This window comes from Neomonachus schauinslandi, chromosome 11 (genome assembly GCF_002201575.2).
Source record: "Neomonachus schauinslandi chromosome 11, ASM220157v2, whole genome shotgun sequence".
Taxonomy (NCBI): domain Eukaryota; kingdom Metazoa; phylum Chordata; class Mammalia; order Carnivora; family Phocidae; genus Neomonachus; species Neomonachus schauinslandi.
The window spans coordinates 85,639,470-85,645,469 of record NC_058413.1 but is presented as its reverse complement, the minus strand read 5'-3'; the positions used below and the strand labels follow the sequence as shown (position 1 = coordinate 85,645,469).

The following is a 6,000-nucleotide window of genomic DNA, read 5'->3' as shown; positions in this document are numbered from 1 at the left end:
CCGCGCCCCCGCGCCCCCGCGTCCCCCGCGCAGCCCGCGCGCGCCGCGCGCGCCGCGCCCTCCGCGTCCCCCGCGCCCCGACGGCGATGGGAGCCAGCAGTCCACGGGGACCACGCCTCTGAAACTCGCGGCCGGCCACCGGGACCATGAAGAGCAATCGGGCCCGCAAGGGCGGAGGGGGCTCCAAGGACCTCGGCGCGGGACTCAAGTACAGCTCGCGGCCTCAGGTGGGAGAGGGGCGCGGGCTTCGCGCGCGTCGTCGGGGCCCGGGAGGCCACCCCGAGTGGCCTGGAGCTGGGCGATGCGAGCGGGCGCCGAGGGCCCCCGGCGCTGCAGCGCCGCGCTTTGTCTTGGCAAAGGGAACCACTCCATTGCCCATTTGTGGCCCGGGCTCTGGCCGGCCCTTGGCCGGCCCGACAGGTGGAATTTCCTGTTCGGCGAGTGGCTGGCGGACCTTTGGTACCAGCCCTAACGCGCGCCAGCCGGCCACGGTGGAGGAGCCAACCCCAAGGCCCTTGGAGACGCCGAATCTCTCCCCCGGCCTTCCTGCCCGCTCAGTCCTTTCCCTGACCCAAAAAATGGGCTCCATCTGGGTCCTTCCATTAACTCTGCGCTATTAGTGCACATCAGGAAAAAGAACCAGGGGTGGAGGCTCGGAGTGGGGTCATTTGGGCCGAGGCAGGGAGGTTTCTAGGGGGCTTTGGACCAGAGCCATCCTTGGCCTCTGCAGGAGTTTGAGGAGCCCAGGCAACCCCAACCCTGGAGTCCTTAGCACCTTAGCACCACCTTAGCTCTGGTCTCCCAGTTGTAACCTACAAAGGTCACAAAATGCCTTCTGACCGGGAATGAAAAAAGCAAAGAGGGGATGGAGCTCTTTGGGAAGATGATTCTCTGGGAAGGGATGTGAGAACATGTGTCTTGAGCCTTTTGGAAGCTCCCAAAGCCCGCAGCTCTTGTTTGACAGACAAAACAACGAGAGACCTCTTGAAAGATCTCAAGGACATTAAACCTTAATGCAAAGAGTTGGGGATGGGTTGTTCTTTTACTGAAGGACACCAAGGTGGCAGCGTCCAGGCGGGACTAGCAACCAGGCCTCTACCTCTGTCTAGCTGGGACCCCGGGTTTCCCCAAATGCGGGTGAACTCCAGCTCACAGCGGATGCTCAGTGGGCGCTGAGAGGCAGGGGCTGTTTTGGGAGGGAGCTTTCCCCTCTGCAAATGATGAGGGGCTCTGCTGCACCACCAGCTCTCACTTTCTCTCCTGTCCTGGTCCAGGAACATCTGCTGCCCCACATTGTGGCCATTGCTCCAAGTTAGGCCACATTTTGGAGCTCTCTGAAATCAATTCCTTTTCTCCAAGGGGGGGCCTGGTGACTTAGGGAGTTTGCAGAAGACCAGATCCTGGGGCTGCTGTGGTTAGCCGGACCCGAAATAGCCACCGAGGCTGGGTTACTCTTGTTTTCTCCACCCTGTGTGGAAGGAAGCATGGACAGGGCAGCCAGCCTGGAGGCTTGGGACTGGGTTCCTGCTGAGCCTCCCCGCTTGGCCGGTTCACCCCATGTATGCCTTTTATCTTCCCTTCTGTAACTGCCATGTTTATGAATCCCTGAGAATTGCCTGCTGGGCTTCTAGCCTCCTTCCTCCTCAGCAGAGGGCCTGCTGTTTGGTATTTGTTATTTCAGGGCTGTTTTTTTCCCCTCAACTTCCCTTTCTGGGGTTCATCTTGTCTGTGCAGCCCCTCCACCTACACTCCCTCCTGACCAGGGGCCAGGCCTGGGGCTCATCTCCACACTCCTCTCGGAGCCCCCGACAGCCAGCTTTCTCTTGTCACCTGCAAGCCCTTGCTTATTTTTCCCCTTGGTCCCTGCTGGTTTTCTCATCTTCTGTGAAGCTCACACGTTCTCTCTTCCATTGGCTTCTCCCCTCCACCTCTGATTCTGCGATTTTCTTTCACATAGATCACTCTGTCATGTTATTTCTCCTGCCAAGCTCCATTGAACCAATTCTGTACCTGATCCCAGGCCAGGAACTTTTGGAGGAAGGGTTCTCAAAGACAAATAAGATATGATTGCTTCCCTTAAGGAAATCACAGTCCTGAGACCCATGCTTAGAGACATGTGCAAAAATTAGATGTGATGCAGTGTGTCCTGAAAAAAGTAGCCGACTATGCCCAAAGCTCGTTTCCATTTCCCAGGAAGTCTTCAGATATTCCTTCCCATCCCATGCCTTAGCAGAAATCTCGTTCCCCGGATCACCTTGCAGTGTTTGCCGTCAGGGTCTGCAGACTCGGCCTTGACCTGTTCCCTGATTAGCAGGTGCGGCTGCTGCCCCTGGTTTTGCCCTGGGTGTCAGCAGAGCCTGGCTGGGTCATGCTGAGCCCTGCAGGGGGCTATCGCTTTCAAGTGCCATGTTCTGGCTACATACTCCAGGGAGCCTACATACTCCAGGGGGCCTCCCTGCACCTTGGTCCTGGGAAGACCTGGACCTTCATGGCTTCATTTAGAAGATGGGAAACTGAGGCAGGGAAGACAACCCTAGCTTAGTCACTGCCCAAGTCAGAAGCCTGGGGCGTCTAAACCTGTGGGACCGTCCGCTGCATGGATGGAGAAAGGTCCTGTCTGGAGGTTCTTGTATATGGCTGCATCCTTCCCAAGGCTGATGACTGTAGCCCTTGCCCCACCTCAAGCTATTCCCATCAAGCAGGAAGTGGCCACCTCAGTGTTCCCTACTGTCCCCAGGGCCCTGACGTACACATTGTGTCTGGGGATTGTGTGAACCCTCCCTCCATGATAGCAGGTGTACAGATGCCAATTATTATGGCCAGCAGTGAGAACTGGGAAGCCTGCCTCACTGAGCGTCTGGGCCCTTGTTGAATATTTGCTGGATCCATTGGTGCCATCTCAAGTCAGGAGTGCCCTGGGTGGGACTCAGTATCCCCTAGGCGTGTGGAGACCAGGACTAGGAAATCAGGTGTGGGGGCTAAGCTGTACCGCTGCGGCTCTTCAGAGAGTCATCTCTTTATGAACTGGTCACACGTTCACTCATCCATGTAACAAATATTTATTAGATACCCACTGACAGCAAGTGCCAGGCACTGAACAGTAATGCTGAGACAGACCCCAGTCAGGGAGCCGCTGCCTGCAGGGAACACCCAGTATGCGTGGGATACGGGGAATTAAGTTCTGTGTGAATGGTAAGTACTAGATTCCAGAGAAGCCGGGGGTGGGGGGCGGGGGGCATCAGGTAGGAGGCATCCACCCCAGGCCTGAAGGGTCAGGGTAGGGGAACTGGGGCATGCGGCCATCTGTGATGTGGTGGCCGGAGCGTCCAACATGATGGGGCCAAGACCTGGTGCCTCCACTTTCCTGGCAGGTGATCTCAGAGATGTTACCTAATGTCTCTAAGCCTCAGTTTCTGTGACTATAAAATGGGGATGACATGTGTGTTACAGATTTGTTGCAAGGATTAAAAGGAATACTTTACATCACAGTCCTTTGTAAGTTGCAGGGTGGTGTACACATCACCCAGGTTGGATTTCTGAGTTGGAAAAGGCCTAGCGACCAACAGGAAGGTGCTGTCATCGCGGTAGCAGGCATGCGCAGAGGCCAAGAACCCAGGCCGGCGCTGGGGCGCTGGCCTCCCAGAACAGCCGGCCTGCCCTGCTGAACACAGGGACTGTCTTAGAGGAGTTGTGGGAAATGAGAGCACCCTTTATGCAGCTTCTATGGGAAAGATCCTTCTACGGGAAGGAAATGTGAGCTCACGACCACTGTAACTGACTCCTTCCCCTCTTCCTCCTGCCCCCCCATACAACACAAAACTTTTTAAAACAACTTCCTTCTTTCTGGGTTCTCTTGAGTGCGTGCCGGGCTCTCTCAGAGGCCCCTGTGCTGGGAAGATGTGTGCAGGCGGTGAGGGGAGAGCCGGGAGGGTGGGCAGTGGGAAACTGGGATGGTTCTTTAGGTGGGGACTCGCCTCCCGGGCACTGTGAATGAACAGGGAGCCTACATACTCCAGGGGGCCTCCCTGCACCTTGGTCCTGGGAAGACCTGGACCTTCATGGCTTCATTTAGAAGATGGGAAACTGAGGCAGGGAAGACAACCCTAGCTTAGTCACTGCCCAAGTCAGAAGCCTGGGGCGTCTAAGCCTGTGGGACCGTCCGCTGTGCCAGGGGTGGGGGGGGTCTGAGTCATCGGCCTTGGGAAGGATGCAGCCATATACAAGAACCTCCAGGCAGGACCTTTCTCCATCCATGCAGGAATGGAAGTAGCCAGAGCCGGCTTGTTGGTGGGGTGCTGCATCATCACAGTCTCCCCCACCTGGGCCTCTCACTTGCACCCCCAGGGGGTGTGGCTGCCTGCACTGTGGCCGTGGCCGTGGACGGTGGCCGCTGTGGTGCCGGAGTTCCCCTGGTGTCAGTTCCTTCTCTGGCCTCTGGTCCTGCGCAGACTGTTGGCTCATGTCTCTCCTAAGAGAGAAAGTATGTTCGTAGAAGAAGAGAGTGTGACCCAGCCCCTCAGCCCAGGGCCTAAACATGTTGTTTCTGACATTGTACGTATGCTGCTGGAGTGTTTAGATCATTGCTAGCATTTGGTGAGCATAGATCATGTATTATATACCTCTTAGTATTATTATCCCCCCTTCATAGGTGAGGAAAGTGGAGCACAGAGAGGCTAAGTAACTTGCCTAAGGTCACAGAGTGAAACAGTAGTGGGTTTGGAATCTGAAGCCCGGCTCAGTCTGCTGTACTGGGCCTACTGGAGCGTCAGACAGTGCGTTCGGGACTGGACCGATTACTAAGGGTCAGGATTAGTTTGATTTGGGTAGAAACTGGATTTCTCTTCTTCTTTTTTTTTTTTTTTAAAGATTTTATTTATTTATTTTTTTTTTAGAGAGTGAGCGAGAGAGAAACAGCATGAGAGGGGAGAGGGTCAGAGGGAGAAGCAGGCTCCCCGCTGAGCCGGGAGCCTGACGTGGGACTCGATCCCAGGACCCTGGGATCATGACCTGAGCCGAAGGCAGACGCTTAACCATCTGAGCCACCCAGGCGCCCTGGATTTCTCTTCTTAGGTTGTTGCTGAGACACTGGCGGCTTACCAGAATTATAATGGCCAATTCGCAGATGGGAATGGGAATTTCTGGGCCTCTCCAAGAATTCTCACTCAGGCGGGCCGTGGTGAGAAGGTGTTTGGGGTTTGTTCAGAGTTCTCAGATAGTAATTGCCTCTTTTTCTTTGTTAAGAACTTTTCCAGAAGCAAGTCTCTACTAAAATTTCTGTCTTGGAATCTCATATTTTCTGAACTTGCTTATTCTGTTCAGGCTTAGCAACAGAATCCTTAGATTCCTTGGGACAGTTGGCAAACTGGTCAAAATCTCAGATCCTTTGTTTCTCTGACTTGGTGATGTTAGTGAAAAGGTAGATCGGACTATGATTACAACCATTTCTACCCATCAGTCAGTATGTGTATTTCAGTTCATCATCTCTCTCTCTTCTCACAGCAACTAAGGGGAAAAAAGCCCAGTTTACAGATGAGAATACCGAGGCTCCAAAGGTTTGCATAATGGCCCAAAGGCAATTAGAGGTATACCAGGGTTCAAACCTAGATCTGTGTGACTTCAAAGCCTAGATCTTAACCGCAAAGCCATTATACAGTTGTATTCCAAGGATGATGGTGATTGATGCATATCCCCAGCAAAATACTGGAACACATCATTAAACAGAGAGTGGTGAGCATCAGGCGCCGACACAAGTCCACAAAAACCTCTCACACCAAACCCGTCTGGTTTCCCCTTTTGGTGAGGTTACTCATCTGGTAGACCAGGAAACTGGCTGGAGATGTGATTTCAGCAAGGCTTTGAACAAAATGTAGCTTTATTTATTATACACATGATTACGATCATAAAGGCAGTTTTAAAATGAAAAAGGCAAAGATTCACCTACCCAAGCCAACAAATCGGGTTGTTTACATTTTTCATGCCCCCTTACCTGCCTTACCATAT

The 6,000-nt window shown here is 53.9% G+C and overlaps 1 protein-coding gene across 1 annotated transcript in view; it reads left to right on the top strand.

Annotated features, from left to right (window-relative positions):
* The first annotated feature begins 213 nt into the window (after positions 1-213).
* Positions 214-6,000, top strand: part of ST14 (ST14 transmembrane serine protease matriptase) — a 40,284-nt gene continuing 34,497 nt past the window's right edge. Inside the window, exon 1 of the mRNA XM_021696325.2 lies at positions 214-227. The gene's annotated coding sequence lies outside the window, so the exon portion shown is untranslated. The remainder of the gene's footprint in view (positions 228-6,000) is intronic.